The 14,403-nt window shown below is 56.7% G+C and overlaps 1 pseudogene; it reads right to left on the bottom strand.

Annotated features, from left to right (window-relative positions):
- Window positions 1–12,782: 12,782 nt before the first annotated feature.
- On the bottom strand, window positions 12,783–14,081 carry LOC133354666 (basic proline-rich protein-like; annotated as a pseudogene).
- Between the last annotated feature and the right edge of the window lie 322 nt (window positions 14,082–14,403).

Genomic DNA, 14,403 nt, shown 5'->3' with positions numbered 1-14,403 from the left:
GCCCCCCACGGCCGTGTCCACTTCTGCCAGGTGAGTTCAGAAGTCGGCGCACAGCGATAGAGTCGTGGACTGAGAGTGGCTGGAATTGATTATTACTATTATTACTATACTACAACGTGTTACATCTTTATTGGTTCTTTCGGTAAAGTCACGTGGAATATTTCCCTTCTACGTGACTTTACCGAAAGAACCAAGAATATGAATCCCTGCAGTCACGAAAGCTTTAAATCGAAATCGTTGTGTGAGGGGCATTCCTCGGGGTTGCCCTGCGACGCACCGCATGCCCGGCCGCGCCGTCACCTCTCTCGCTCCCCCGCAGCGCTGCGGCCTTGACCAAGCAGCCCAAGCAGCCCGCTAAGCAGAGGCCCTCCAAGGCCGCCAAGCCGGGGCCCCCCCAGCCCCCGAGGCAGGGCCCCACCAAGAAGAGGGCGGCGATGGCGGCGGGCGGCGGAGCCTCGAGCCACAACGGCAAGAAGGCCGCCACGCCGCGCCAGGACGAGTGAAGGCCGCCGCGGCCGTGGGCGCGGCCGCCGTCCGTAGGTGGAAGCCCTCCTCGTCCTCGTCGTTGTCGTCGGCGCCATCATCGGCCGTGGTCTATCCACTGCCGGATGTGAAGGCCTCCCGAAAACCGTCTCTCTCGATGCCACGATGCGATGGCCCCACCTTGCTCCTGATCTCATCCCTCTCTGTTCTTGAAGTCGCAAAGTAAAAATGAGTCGGGGTCCAATTCGTCACCGGCCAGGTTCTGTCCACTGCTGGATGAAGGCGCCTCTCCAGGCCGGCGCCATCCGTCGCGATGCTGCGATGCGACGCCCCCAACCGGACACCCGCGCACGAGCCGGTTTCATCGCTCCATCTCTTCGGAGGAACGTCATCTACGGACACGCTCCATTCCTTCCACCGCGCTGCGTTTTTAACGTCTTCCATGTTACGGGAGCGCCGAAATAACCTGCGGGCGCTCGCCTCGCACTGCCTGCCGAAGACTTGACACGCACGCACACACACACACGCACACACTCGCACACGCACGCACACACGCACACACTCGGGAGATCAACAGAACGACACGGAGCAAGTTTTGCACATTTAGAATGATGCTTCAGGGGGGCAATAATTTCCCTTTGTACTCTCCCTTCGCTGCGAACCTCATCGACGGAACTTGGAAACTGCCGCGGTGCAGAGCGCCGAGTGGGCTTCGTCGGGGTTTGCTGGCAGGAACGCTCTCGTTCTCCTCTCCTTCTGCTGTAAAACAGAATCCCCAAATCACCCTGTGGACTCGCTCGACCTCGGCGGCGCGGGTGTCGCGGGTGGCGTGGGTTGTCGCGGGTGGCGTGGGTTGTCGCGGGTGGCGCGGGTTGTCGCGGGTTGCATGGGTGGTGTGGGTGGAACGGGTGACATGGATGGAATGGGTGGCGTGGGTGGAATAGGCCCTTGCGGCAAGTGCGTGCCGTGTCCGTGCCGCGCTGCTTTTAGAGGTCCCCTTGCTGACGTGCTCACTGCCTCTCGTGCATCCCTCTCGATGGCGCGTGCTAGGTCTCCGCGGGTTCCAGTCCGACCCGACGGGGTCGGAGGGGGTCTCTGAGCGCTTTAGGTGACAGCATTTCAAGGCGTTCCATAGGGCACCCCCAGTGGCAGCAGCAGCAGCAGCTGTCCCTGCGTGGTACCAGGTGACTCGGCACGTGGCCTGCGAGCGGGCGCCAGTCGGCTGCCAGTAGGGGGCGATGACAGCCGCTGTGCGATCCCAATTGAGCGCTGGTGTCGCGGTTCGAGCGCGGCGCTCCGAGCCCGGCGAGCCGAGTTCGATTCCCGCCCACGGCCCACCAACGCCAGCGACCCCTATTTATCTGAACCGGTCCTGAGCCTCCCCTAGGTCGACTCGGCCTCAAACGGAGTACCTCGTACGTTGCGTAAACGTTGGCCGGCGGGCGTGGTGCTGGCCACCCGCCCCCTCGTGCGCCGTGCCGGCCTTCGTAGGTGCTGCCACTCTCTCTCGGCACTTGCCCCAACAGTCTGTTACAGCCTATACAGGGTGGGGCGGGGGGAGATCTTTGTCTTCGGTCGCGATTGACGTGGGTTGAACGGCGATTTTGCAGGTCTCGTCTCGAGGCAGAGGTCGCAACCGGGTACCCGATACCCGTACCCTACCCGATACCCGGCTACCCGTACCCGGCCGGGTACGGGTACCCGTTTGCGACCCTGGTGCGGCCGGGTACGGGTACGGGTAGGCCGTGAGTCACTGGTGAGTAACCGTTTGTCACTCATTTCCCAACGTCTTGTCTCTTCTCACAATTCAAGTTCCTAGAATCAACCCACCCGTGCTTGCAACATGGCTTCATCCCAGAGGTCGCAATCAGGTACCCGATACCCGTACCCTACCCGTACCTGGCCGGGTATGGGTAGGGTACGGGTACGGCCGGGTACGGGCACCCGTTTGCGACCCTGGTGTGGCCGGGTACGGGTAAGGAATCAAAACCCGTTTGCAACCTCTGTCTCGAGGCGCCTGAGACGCCGTGTCCCCCCACCTCCCCGAGCGTTTCCTCGTCGTGTGGTTGGGAGTGCAAGCCTGGTCGTGAAGCCACGGCGCAAGTGACTGAAATCCTCCTCGCCCTCCCTCCCTGCCCACTGCCACCGCCCCGCCTCCATCCACCCAGCAGTATAAATGGGTGAGGACGCAGCCAAGATGACGGGTGGGGTAAAGTGTGGCTAGTCACACGTCGTCTCCCAAGGACGCGCGGCCAGTGTGGAAGATTGTGTCCAAACAACAAAAATGCCTCCTTTCCGTAAGCGCGGATCCAGCAGCGGCGACGCGGGCGAGCACTTGCGGGGCTGCGCTTTACCTCTCGCGCGTCCGCACGAGTTCTGCACTGGGACACGCGGACTCGGCGTCGCTCTCTCTCTCTGTGTCCACGTAGAAGACGTCGCCTGCCGAACGCCAACAGGGCACTGCGTGTTGTGTTTTTTCTTTCCGTCAACGGTTTTTTGCAAAAATTTGGTCGACTTGCACCTTCATCCTGACACTACCACCGATGGATGGCTGTGGCGTGGCATGGCAAGTTGACAACAACTCTACCGGGGGGGGAAGGGGACAGAGGGGGGGGGGACGTTTGTTTTTAAATGACCCAAAAAAATCCACTTCACGGTGTGTCTAAAAGACGCAGAGTCAACGCTAGATTTCAACAAAATCGTCACTGGAGTTGACCAAACGTCCCCAATGATGATAGGACCAGCAGAGCTCGGGCAATCGTTGCTGGTGACGCCGGTTCTGGGGGGAGGGGGTGAGGGGGGGGGGTCATATAATCTAGAGCGGCGATTTGACCTGCGATTTCTCCATGAACGACGATGCTATGCATACACATGATTATTATTATTATTATTGCTGCTGCTGTTGTTAACGTTGTTAATGTTGATTGTGAGCGAAGCTCACTGGATAGCGGTGTTCGTCAATGCAACCGTGCGTGGTGGGTCGTACTGTTCTGCTTGGCAGTGTCTAAGCTTTAGGTTAATGCATATTAAGTGAAAAATAAATAACACCGAACGATGTTCATTGACGGTATGGAAGCCTCACGTGTTCATTCAGCTGAGCCGTCTCCATACCTGTCAACTCCTTATCAGTAGCCCTACCTTGTTAGAGAACAATTCACACATTATTGGTCACCCCGTGCCCTTGGAAATCTCAACGTTCATCCTACAAAGTCCCATCACAAGGGAGAAACACAAACACAAATAGACGAACAAAATGTTTGTCGCCCGTATTGAAACGGCCGTACGCCCCCGTATGGACCTGAAAACTCGACAAGAATACGGGGTAAAGAGTCCGGGTCGACAGCTCTGCGTCTGCGTCAGCTGTACCGAGCAAGCAATCGCCTGGGAAGCTCACGTGGTGTGTCACGTGACCCACACCACCACGTGCTGGCATTCTGGACCCAACTTTTTTTGTTATTTTTCTCTGCTCTCTCTCGCAAAGTGGAACCCTCGCTGAATGTTTACGAGTTCGGATGGAGTCTCCTGCGAGGGTCAGAGAGGCTGAGTTCGACTCCAGGCGTCATACCGGGATACCAGTGACCACTACAAAGATAAAGATCCCCCGTGTAGCCTTAACGGACTGTTGGGGCAAGTGCTGTGAGCGAGCAGCACCGACGAAGGCTGGACACGGCACACGAGGGGGTGGATGGCCAACAAGCACGCCCGGCCGCCTTTGCCTCCCCAGTGGCGATGTTTACACATCGCACCAAGTACTCATTTGAGGCTGAGTCGATCTAGGGGGAGGCCCAGGACCGGTTTAGATAGTCGTCACCGGTGTTGGCCGTGAGCGGGAATCGAACCCGGGTCGCCGGATTCGTACACTACCGCCCCCCACTATCTACACACACAACAACGCGACTCCGCAGCGCAGACAATCGGTGGAGAGATGGGGGTGGATTAGAACGGCGTTTAGTGTTTAGTTTGGTGTCCAATCCTTCCCGGCACCTCCGATTAGCACGGTTGGCTACGTACGGTGCGAAAGAAGTTCAACACACTGTAGATTAAATCTTCACCTAAAGCTTTCGTGACTGCAGGAATTCATCATACTGGTCCTGTTTTATTCTAAACGTGGGATGTAGAATTCGTGTTTTTTTCTTTTTAGTTAGTCCATTGCATGTCGCTAATGCTCACGGTTTTTCGAGTGTGTAACCGTCGGTGCACACATTTGTCATTTTTAAGTTCCGTTTTAGACGTTCAAATCCTCCGCGTGTAGACGACCTGTTTGGGTGTTTATACGTCAGGGGCATCGCACACGGTCGGAAGGTGACGACTCAAAGTTCGGCTCGACTCTCAACTCGTCCCATCATCGTTCCAAAGGTTCATAAAGCGGGTACCGCTTTGGCGTTCTCCTCCACGCTTACGCGGCGTGAGCGTGGTGGAGACTGCACTCTGCTTGCGTTGGACACGGGACTCGCGTTAATACTCGACACCCTATAATAATAATAGGGGTTTTCCCCTTTTTTCTGGCAACAAAACTGAAACCTTTTTTACAAGGAATCATGCGTGCATTAATCACAATACTTGTGGTCAGAATGCAAACAAAAAACACACTGGTAATATTTGCATTGTCCTTGAAACGGATTGGTCCACACCAGAGACAGCTTTCTTTTGAGCCTCATCTCAATTGGTGCTAGACCAGAGGACGCCAAAATGCGTACGGAAAAAAGAGGGGAACACCCCTATTATTATATTTTGATACTGACAAAGGAGGTCTAATGACTCGACACCCTTTTGACCTTGACTCAACCGCGATCACGACGACGCCGACGCCGCCGGCACTAAACGCCGAGCCGCTTTGACAAACCCCCCGGTACGGATTGTCTCTGCTCGTTCCTGCCCGCCCGAGGTGACGTCGTGACACCGACCCTGGGCTCGACTCCATTTGGGCCCCGTGGGTCACTGAACAGCGGCCACGGTGCCGCTTCCGTCTCCTCCGAATGGGCCCCGTGGTTTAGTTTTTTTTGGCTCCCAAAAAATGTGTGGGTCTTTAACGTCCACGTGCACACCCGCAGTCACTGACCCCAGGGCAGCCTAACGGAGCCCCGACCCCGCGAACCTCCCGCGGAAATTTATGTATTTATTTATTATGAGTTATGACCGCGCGCTCGTTTAGTCAGCAAAAGCTTCTGCGAGTCTCAAGACCCATGTTTCACGAGGGTCCTGCCAAGTGTGTCGCGGTAGGGGACGATGCTGCTGCTTCTGCTGTTGTGAGATCACGTGTGAGTCATTTGCATGGAATTTTACAGCTTTGGAATTTTTTTTTTGTTAGGCACTACCAGTTACATATTTATTTATTTTATAGCTCTCATGGAAAACCAGAGAACCCGGATGAATCCCACGCAGAACTGGGAGAGAGAATAAAAAAAAAACATTCCACGCAGAAAGACGCCCCATCTGCAATTCGAACCCAGGACCTTCTCGATGTGAGGCCACGGGTGTCAGTCACTGTGCCGCCCGTCTCCCAACGCAGATGTCCTTCCGATGTATGCGGCAGAGCCCTCTGCGTTGTCGCCGCTGTGCTGTGAGTGGTGACTCTCTTCGCCGCGGGTGATCACCTTCACAGGGACCTGCGAGCACCGACCCAGCTAACGATGTGGCCGCGCTGTTGCTCCTCCGTCCTGCACGTGTTCCTAACGTTCAGCCCCTTTGTCAATCCGCTGCCGGCAAAACAAAATGAATAAAAGCACAAATTTGTGACGGGCTAAAGTTTGTCTGTGCGTGTGTTCAGACTCCTCTCTCTGTCTCGAGAACGACTCAGAGGCGTTGGAAATCGCACGCGGGAGGGCAGCCAGGATCGGCGTCAACAATTGCCCAAGGTCTGCGGTCCAATATTGGGATGTTTAGCCAGCTCCATGAATGAGTGTTTACTCATTCAGTGGGGTGGGGGTGGGTGGGCAGGGACGATCCAGACGAAGAGGAACCCGCTTGCTGTGCTGCCATCAAGCCAGGAGATCGTGACTTGCATGTGTGTATGCTGAACTTCTTTCGCAGCGTATGTAGCCAACCGCGCTAAGGGAGACAACGGCGACCGGGCGTGGTGCTGGCCACCCACCGCCTCGTGTGCCGTGCCGGCCTTCATCGGTGCTGCTACTCGCTAACAGCACTTGCCCCAACAGTCTGTGCCGGCTACACGGGGGATCTTTGTCTGTGTCCGTGGCTCGTATTTGCCAGGTGGTGTTGCGAAATGCCCAGAATGGCCGCCAGGCGTCACTGCAGCATCGTCACGCGGCGCGGGATTAGAGATTTCGGCCACTGCCGATTGCAGCCCGCATTGCATGGAACTGGGGGCATTCGTTAGCATGGAGACTCCACACACACGCCAGTCACAACAACAACAACGTGTGTGGCCCTTCATAGGGCAGTGACTAACTCGGAGACAGTCATACTTGGAGGCACTTTTTTTATTTAACACACGATTACTGTTGCTAGCCTGTACACAACACGAGCCGTCTAACAAGACGCACAAAAATGAAACAGACGACGTTTCGGGCAATGGTCCTTAGCCCTTCCCTACAACGCCACTTACGTGCACATTTACGTCCTATGGAAAAAGGACATTACCCGAAACGTCGCCGGTTTGTACATCTTTTTTTTCCTTTTAAAGGTCCCGAACACTGTTAAATAAGAATATGTTTTACCCTCTCTGGCAATACAACATGTTAAGATGTTGACACCAAATATAAACCTTTTACAAATAATCAAGTCTGCACTAACCACACACAGTACTTGGAGGTGAACATGCAAACACAAAACATGCGCTGATAATAATATATATTTCATTGTCTTTGAAAGTGATTGGCCTACACCAGAGGCAACCTTCTTCATGGCCTAGTCTCACCGGCGTCAGACCAGAGAACATCGCTAATAGGCGAACAGCACAGAGACAATGCCACACATAGCATTGATAGCTCAGGGTGAAGCAACGATATCATGGGATACATTTTTTGCCAGTATCAAAGTATGAAAAAAAAATTGGTTTTACCCTTTCTGTGAAGATGCTCAAACACCAAATGGAAAACTTTTGCGAGGAATCAAGTCTGAGATGACCACACACGATGCTTGTGATGAACATGCAGACACAAAACACGCTCTGATAATGATACACGCGTTGTCTTTGAAAGTGACAACAAAAGCATCATCGCGAAATACATTTGTAGAAAGTGGAGAACACTGCATAGAGATTACAGAGCAGAACGACAGACTCTGCTTCCAACTTCCGTCTCGCAGAATAAAAACAAAATAAAAACGTCAACGTATTTATTTGACACATCCCATCATCCCCCACGGCCTTCTGGAGGATGCCTCACCTCACCAGCATTGCCCCAGTACAGACACAACTGTGTGTGTGTGTGGTCGGTTTCGATCGCACAGGGTCTCATCGGCGAGGCAGCGTTGGCGTGAACCGATGTGCAGGTGATCGGCCAATGCCTACAGGCCGAGTTCGACTTTAAATTGTATCATACGCAACACAACATCGCCATTGGTGACTATCAATAGTACTGTATAACATGTGACCATACATACTGCGATTACCAATCATCCGGTGCATGCAGCGTGCAGAGAATTCACCTGCATGGGTAACCACAAAGAGGTGGTATTGTCGGTCTCACTGTGTCATTTGAGAATGGTGGAGTGCGTGCAATTGGAACGCAACGGAGTGCAACCCGAGTGCAATTCTTCAGGGAAAATAATAAACACACCAAAGACAAAGGACCCCCCGTATAGCCTTAACAGACTTTTGGGACAAGTGCTGTTAGCGAGCACCCATTAAGGCCGGCACGGTTCACGAGGGGGTGGGTGGCCAGCACCACGCCCGACCACCTTTGTCTCCCCAGTGGCGATGTTCACGCACCGCACCAGGTACTCATTTGAGGTTAAGTCGACCTAGCGGAGGCCCCGGACCGGTTCAGATAATCGCCATCGGTGTTAGATTTGTAGCGCAGTGCACCACACCACTGCGCCACCGCTCCCCGTGACGCACACGCGCGCACGTGCGTCTCACTGATTGCATTGTGACGTTTCACTGCCGATTGCATCCAATTGGGAAAAAACCACGAGAACCCGACAAGGCCGGGGTGAGATGGCGGCCAATCCAAAGAAAAATATCCCCCGTGTAGCCTTAACAAATTGTTGGGGCAAGTGCTGTTTGCGAGCACCTATGAAGGCCGGCACGGCACACGAGGTGGTGGGTGGCCAGCACCACGTCCGGCCGCCTTTGTCTCCCCAGCGGCAATTTTTTTTTACTTTACACACCGCACCAGGTACTCATTTGAGGCTAGGTCGACCTAAGGGAGGCCCAGGACCAGTTCAGATAATCGTGGGCGGGAATCGAACTCGGGTCGCCAGGTTCGTAGCGCAGCGCACTAACCGCCATCACACTGTGCGTAAATGTTATATAATTTGTGGCGGTTTTGGGGGTCCGACCCCCCCCCCCTCCGCGGCATGATGGATAAGAGACACCAAGGGTTAGAAATGGGACCGAGCGAGGCAGGATGGAAGACCGGAGCGAGTTTTTTTCGGAAGGAATCACGGCCGAGTCTAGGGGCGGCTTGCCTGAGCGTTGTTTTCGTGTTCATCCCGGAATCGCCAGTGGTCGTCCGACACGCTCTGCATCTCTTCAAAACGGTACGCGGACGGATAAATATGCTCGATAGAATTGTGTCAAAGGCCTGCGGATATACGTATAACAACTGTATCTCTACAACATCGCCGTGTTATTATTCTTGTAATTGAACGCGCTGCTGAAACAGACGAATCCATGTTAATGCGTTAGTCAAAGTTCGCGCCCAACCCCCCACTCCCCACTCCGGCTGAGTTGGTAGAATCCAGATCGAGATTAGACCCCTACCCAAAAGCGCTGGCATCTCATCGTTGCATCTCCGCCGTTCAATGTATGGGCCAGGGCAGAAATTGGCAGCGCCTGATCTATAAACACTTTCGTAGTAGCAATGTACTATATTTGTTTCCTGAAATAATAGTGAAATTATTGAACAATCCACATATTTCAAGCGATTAGCGCAGACTTCAACATTCTTCTCTTGCGTGTGGCAATATGTCACAGGAGCTAAATGCCAAATGTCGAGCTCCGCTCGCCACGCCGAGAGGACTTCGGGAGAGGATTCACTTTAATTGACCTCGTTAAGACAGCGAGAGGCTGATTACCATCTCGGGCGGGACCCTGAGATATATCAGGTCTGGGGTTTCAAGGGCTAACTCATTAGGCCGACTCTTCGGGCAACAGAGACCGGGCGGACAGCATTCCTCCCACCCACCCACCACCTTCCACTCAGAGGGAGAGCCACCAACGTTCATTGCGTTGTAATTGGTTAATTATATCGGCTGTGTGAGTGGGAATGGGCGGAACGCGTCGCTAGTCCGACGGTATAGAATTACGTCGGCCTCTAAGGAGGAGATGGAGACATTAAATCAGTTCGTGACGGATTGTTACATTGCAGGATCGTGAGATGTAGCAGCGGCTTGGGTAGTCTATCATCCAGCAGTAGATTGACCATGGCTGGTGATGAGTATGGTGGTGAGATGTTAAACTACCTCGCCTACTATACAGGAGGTCGTGGGTTCGATCCCGACCCTGATGCCTGCTGTATATTTGGAGTTTGCGTGTCTCTCTCTCATCATCATCACGGTGGCTAGGAGATGTTAACTACCTCGCCTGGTATACAGGAGGTCCTGGGTTCAATCCCGACCCTGACGCCTGCTGTACATTTGGAGTTTGCGTGTCTCTCTCTCTCATCATCATCATCACGGTGGCTCGGAGATGTTAACTACCTCGCCTGGTATAAGGGGGTCGTGGGTTCAATCCCGACTCTGACGCCTGCTGTACATTTGGAGTTTGCATGTCTCTCTCTCATCATGATCACGGAGGCTAGGAGACGTTAACTACCTCGCCTGGTATACAGGAGGACGTGGGTTCGATCCCGACCCTGACGCCTGCTGTACATTTGGAGTTTGCGTGTTATCCCCGTGGTTGCATGGATTTTTCTCCGGGTCCTCCGGGTTTTCCCCTCCACATTTAAATTGAAGACACGCGTCTCGAGTATTTGTTGGCTGCTCGACATCTCCACGCGATGAGCCACTTTGTCGAGATATTCTTTTGTGGCCAAGTTCGCTTCTGAAAAATAGCTTCACAGCTGAGTGGGCCTCACCTGGTAAAATAAAAGTATATCGTTCGGTTTAAATTACTGCCCACGACAGCTACATTGTCTCGTGCACACGTCACATTTGCATGCGTGAGAGGGAGCTGCGATGTTGTAACTTCTCCCCGCCACCGTGCGTTCTGGGTCACGGCGAGCGTTTCCTGCCCCCTTGCTTGGTGAATGGCACGGACGGAAGATCACCGAAGGCCATCAGCATCGTCGTCGTCATCATCATCAATCAATCATTGTTATCTTGTCTTGTGCGGCTGTCCCCGCCGTCACTAAACGAACATTCCAAGCGCGCTTCTCTGCGCATAAGCGAGTTTCAAGTTAACCGTGGGTTCGAGGCAGCGCCCTCTCGGCACCGTCGTCGATAAAACGAGGAACAGATTCGTGGGGATGTTTCCCCCTCGGCGGATGGACGTGCCTCCGCCGAGGGAATGTGGAATGAGCGGTCCTGAAATCGGGGAACTCGGTGCTTGAGCCAGGGGATAAAAGCGCCGGCTTTGGCCTTCATTCGAGGAGGAACTCTCGTTGACTTCTCTCTCGCACGTGTGTTTTTAGTCAGCTGGAATTTATTTTTGGCAAAATGTTAAAACCACAGAGGCGGCTGGGTGACTCAGAGGTCAGAGCAGCCAACTCCTCTGCGATCTTGGCTTCCAATCGAGGTGACCGCACAAACGATTCCCCTTGCGGTTATATTTGGTTCTAAACTTGCGTTGTCTGAATTCCACCTTTTTGAGAACTCACACGATCAATTTGCGACAAATACGTCTCCGCATCAGGGTGGGCGCGTGGCACGGAGGTTCACTTTGGGGAGCTCACAAGCAGCTCTGTGATTCATCACAAAGATTTTTGGGATAGATCGCGTAAGTATAAATGCGTCGTAACCCTCCACCACCCGGCAAGCCAATTAGTAAGGAATTTGTTTCGTAAACAAAACGTGCCAATTAGTTTACTACTTCAGTCCACCGGTGTGTTGGAGACTAAATCGACAACATTCACAATTTGAGCCGTACGACGTTTCGCTGGTAATTACATCAGCCAGCATCATCGGGCGATTTGCCAGAATAGAATATTGGTCGAGAAAGCCTACGTGTTAAATAACTCTGTGATATCTGCTTCCGCGGACAGTGCTCGAACAGAGGGGTCATGCACTGTCTTGAACGGATTCGTCGTTTCACGATGAAATTGGGAGACGATAAAAAAACTCTTTAATAAAAAACTCGCTTTATCCTTACAGCGCACTGACTGACGTCACACGCAACAACCGCATCATTATCCCCGCCCTCGGCCCTACTTGGCTCCGAGCCAGATGGTTGGTTCCAGCTCCAGCTCGGCAAGCAGCCAGTGGAAAACTACCCGTACCGCGAGAGCCCCGCGCTGGCGCGGCTCGGTTGTGACAGTGGGAAAGGGAGAATTGTGGTAACAAGAGCCGCATTATCAGCTGACCTACGCCTCCCTGGACTTGGTGACCAACAGCGAAGAGGCGATCGCTCGGTTTACACTTGGCCCTCGCGAGGTGGTGCAGGGGGTCATTGGGTTACGAGTGGCAATTGGGAGGGGGGGTGGGGTATCTCTTACACGAGATGTCTGCGTTATGCGTCAGCGTAGGTCTTGCCCAACCCAGGTTTCAAAACAGACGATGTCTAATAATACCCCCCGCCCTGCCCCGCCGCCCACCTTCGCTGTTGATCGCGTGGCCACATGAAGGAGCCCGCGCGCGCCCCACGATGCGCGTGAGTCACCGCCGCGTGCGCGCGCATCGCCCGCGGGGGGGGGTGTAGGTTGGGGGGGGGGGGTGGAGGTTGGGGGGGGTGGAGGTTGGGGGGGGTGGAGGTTGGGGGGGTGGAGGTTGGGGGGGGTGGAGGTTGGGGGGGGGGGTGGAGGTTGGGGGGGGGGTGGAGGTTGGGGGGAGGGTGGAGGTTGGGGGGGGGTGGAGGTTGGGAGGGTGGCGGTTGGGGGGGGTGTAGGTTGGGGGGGGGGGTGGAGGTTGGGGGGAGGGTGGAGGTTGGGGGGGGGTGGAGGTTGGGGGGGGGGTGGAGGTTGGGGGGGGGTGGAGGTTGGGAGGGGTGGCGGTTGGGGGGGGTGGAGGTTGGGGGGTGGAGGTTGGGGGGGGTGGAGGTTGGGGGTGGAGGTTGGGGGGGGGGTGGAGGTTGGGGGGGGTGGAGGTTGGGGGGGTGGAGGTTGGGGGGGTGGAGGTTGGGGGTGGAGGTTGGGGGGGGGAGGTTGGGGGGGGGGGAGGTTGGGGGGGGGTGGAGGTTGGGGGTGGAGGTTGGGGGGGGGGTGGAGGTTGGGGGGGGTGGAGGTTGGGGGGGGGGTGGAGGTTGGGGGGGGTGGAGGTTGGGGGGGGTGGAGGTTGGGGGGGTGGAGGTTGGGGGGTGGAGGTTGGGGGTGGAGGTTGGGGGGGGGAGGTTGGGGGGGGGGAGGTTGGGGGGGGGGGGTGGAGGTTGGGGGGGGGTGGAGGTTGGGGGGGGTGGAGGTTGGGGGGGGTGGAGGTTGGGGGGGTGGAGGTTGGGGGGGGGTGGAGGTTGGGGTGGAGGTTGGGGGGAGGTTGGGGGGATGGAGGTTGGGGGGGGGGAGTTGGGGGTGGAAGTTGGGGGGGGGGAGGTTGGGGGGGTGGAGGGTTAGGGGGGGGGGTGGAGGTTGGGGGTGGAGGTTGGGGGGGGGGAGGTGGGGGGGGGGTGGAGGGTTGGGGGTGGAGGTTGGGGGGGGGAGGTTGGGGGTGGGGGGGAGGTTTGGGGGGGTGGAGGTGGGGGTGGAGGTGGGGGGGGGGTGGAGGTTGGGGGGGGTGGAGGTTGGGGGGGGGTGGAGGTTGGGGGGGGTGGAGGTTGGGGGGGTGGAGGTTGGGGGGTGGGGTGGGGGGGTGGAGGTTGGGGGTGGAGGTTGGGGGGGGGAGGTTGGGGGGGGGGAGGTTGGGGGGGGGGGGAGGTTGGGGGGGGGGTGGAGTTGGGGGGGTGGAGGTTGGGGGGGGTGGAGGTTGGGGGGGTGGAGGTTGGGGGGGGGTGGAGGTTGGGGGGTGGGGGTGGAGGTTTGGGGGTGGAGGTTGGGGGGGGAGTTGGGGGGGATGGGTTGGGGGGGGGAGGTTGGGGGGTGGAAGTTTGGGGGGGGGAGGTTGGGGGGGTGGAGGTTAGGGGGGGGGTGGAGGTTGGGGGGTGGAGGTTGGGGGGGTGGAGGTTGGGGGGGGTGGAGGTTGGGGGTGGAGGTTGGGGGGGGAGGTTGGGGGGGTGGAGGTTGGGGGGGGAGGTTGGGGGTGGAAGTTGGGGGGGGGGAGGTTGGGGGGGGTGGAGGTTGGGGGGGTGGAGGTTGGGGGGGGGGTGGAGGTTGGGGGGGTGAGGTTGGGGGGGGGTGGAGGTTGGGGGTGGAGGTTGGGGGGGGGAGGTTGGGGGGGTGGAGGTTGGGGGGGGGAGGTTGGGGGTGGAAGTTGGGGGGGGTGGAGGTTGGGGGGGGTGGAGGTTGGGGGGGGTGAGGTTGGGGGGGTGGAGGTTGGGGGGGGGGAGGTTGGGGGTGGAAGTTGGGGGGGGGTGGAGGTTGGGGTGGAAGTTGGGGGGGGGTGGAGGTTTGGGGGGGTGGAGGTTGGGGGGGGTGGAGGTTGGGAGGGTGGAGGTTGGTGGGGGTGGAGGTTGGGGGGGTGGAGGTTGGGGGGGGGTGGAGGTTGGGGGGGGGAGGTTGGCGGGGGTGGAGGTTGGGGGGGGTGAAGTGGGGGGGGGAGGTTGGGGGGGTGGAG

This window comes from Lethenteron reissneri, chromosome 48 (genome assembly GCF_015708825.2).
Source record: "Lethenteron reissneri isolate LAM-NWPU_2019-01 chromosome 48, ASM1570882v1, whole genome shotgun sequence".
In the NCBI taxonomy this organism is placed as follows: domain Eukaryota; kingdom Metazoa; phylum Chordata; class Hyperoartia; order Petromyzontiformes; family Petromyzontidae; genus Lethenteron; species Lethenteron reissneri.
Note: the sequence above shows the minus strand (reverse complement) of the source record. Positions and strands in the feature narration are given on the sequence as shown.